This window comes from Triticum dicoccoides, chromosome 5B (genome assembly GCF_002162155.2).
Source record: "Triticum dicoccoides isolate Atlit2015 ecotype Zavitan chromosome 5B, WEW_v2.0, whole genome shotgun sequence".
NCBI classification, from domain to species: Eukaryota; Viridiplantae; Streptophyta; class Magnoliopsida; order Poales; family Poaceae; genus Triticum; species Triticum dicoccoides.
The window spans coordinates 487,055,986-487,058,064 of record NC_041389.1 but is presented as its reverse complement, the minus strand read 5'-3'; the positions used below and the strand labels follow the sequence as shown (position 1 = coordinate 487,058,064).

General features: G+C 39.4%; 1 long non-coding RNA gene across 8 annotated transcripts in view; it reads left to right on the top strand.

Annotated features, from left to right (window-relative positions):
* Window positions 1-2,079, top strand: part of LOC119311035 — a 14,782-nt gene that overhangs the window by 8,737 nt on the left and 3,966 nt on the right. The gene's annotated exons all lie outside the window — the stretch shown is intronic.

The window sequence follows — 2,079 nt, the reverse complement described above, 5'->3', positions numbered from 1 at the left end:
GGAGCTGCCCGACTGAACCAGTTAGCGAAGGATATGAATCTTGCTAGTACGCCTATCTTCTATCAGCCAGCGTGAAGAAAAAAAATCTCAGATGTGTATTTACTCTATTGGAGTATTATTTTAAATAAATTGTCACTAGAACAATGTCATGTTTTACTGCAATTTATTGCTATATCAATATGCACATAATTAATATTATATATGTATTAAGAGTATATATATATATATATGTATTAAGTTGGGCATTTTTTAGCCTAAGGTTGTCTAGGAGCTTATGTCTAATGGTGATAGTTCAGATGATAATAGTGAAGATGCAGAATTAGAAGATTGCATTATTCAGTTAGCTTCTGTTGGTCTCGTGGTAAATTTCGACAATACTCATGATGGGGGTGTCCCACTAGCTGGTAACCTAGATGTGATGCACACGAGACAAAGTTTACCCATGTTAGGGCCCTCATGAGCGAGGTACACAATACCCTTGCTTGGATGTATAACATGTATCTAGCCCTGTATAAGCACGAGGGTTTGGCGTGCAAAGGTTGCTGACCATAGGGAGTTCTTGCCTTGCCTAATCCCATTGTTAGAACCTTGCACAAAATGAAGCCTTCTCAGGGCACTTGCATTCTGGACCGTTTGATTAAAGCGCAGCCCGGTGCATGTAGCTCCCGCTTGCGCAGGGTCCGGGGAAGGGTCCGACCACTTTGGGTCTATAGTACGCAGCCTTTCCCTACATTTCTGTAAGAGGCTGTTTCCAGGACTTGAACCCATGACCTCATGGTCACAAGGCAGCAGCTTTACCACTCCGCCAAGGCTCCCCTTCATTCTGGACCGTTTGATTGTGTGTCCAAAATACTTTCAGCCGTTCGATTTCTTGATGAGATAATCCTGGCCGTCGGATCAAAGCTGATGTGACAATCAATGAATAGTGCTTCCCATTTCTTAGTTAGGAATTTATGCCTTATCTAGCTGACATGTGGGGTCTGTAGTTCATGGGGCCGCTTCTGTCGGCGACCGCGGAGGTGGGTGTGGCCGGTGCTCGCCAAAAATCAGACGTGCATGGTTTCTTTAATTTTCAATTGTTGAATCTGTCAACCTGAAGATTTTTTTTCTTGTTTGCGGCAAACTCCAGGTTGAAAAATAAAACAGATTTTTTTTTCTTGTTTGCGGCATTCTGTCGAGGCCTTGTTCAGAGGTTGGGTGAGTTGATTTATGTGATATGTATACTGATGGATGCCAATAAATAAGCTAGATCTATGAATAGTTTAGTCGCCAGTAGATGAGCTGAAGAACCAATAGCATGTAGTAATGGTAGGTATTATTTGGTTCCAAGTTGCGGTTACATAATGACATATCTAGGATGGACCTTTAGCTACTGAGGCCTGAAAATAGAAAGTTGACAAAAAGAATCTCATTTTATTTGGATTTTTTAAACTGCAGCCCATAAGTAGCACTATTAATTCCTTGGTTATCATTTGCTAGAATTTCTTGCTTTTGAAAGGAATTTAGAAGGATCTTAAGATTAGTACATTCAGTTATTTGTCTTGATGTTCCTTACCAAAGCAGCAACCTTCTATTGCTATTTCTTGCCGTGCTCTTCTTAATTTCTTATCAATGAGAAGACAGCTCAAAAGAATGTCTCTTGTGAGTTATTATATGAACATCTATGATACAGCAAGCTTTCAGTATCCTAGGATTTTGCTACCAATAATTTTTTTTTGGGTGACAAACCAATCATTGATTCTTACTTAAATGCTTGCATGATATTATTCGTTCACCATATTCACTTGGTGAGACCATTTATCATGAATCTCTATTTTTCCATCTTCAGAGTGCGCCTTCATTTGTGCAAAAAAATCAGTATGGGTAATATTAGTTTCACTTTGCATAGTAGTATAACCAGGTCTGTTGAACTGTACATTTTCTGCATGTTATGATGTTTTTGTTTGAAAGCAAGCTAATTGGACGGCGGTGTTTATTTGCGTGAATGCCTTGCCATTTTACTGGAAGCTACTTCATGCGTGAGGTGCTCTTTATAATTTGTATGTGAGAGGATTATTTTGTCAACCTTTCCTATTGATA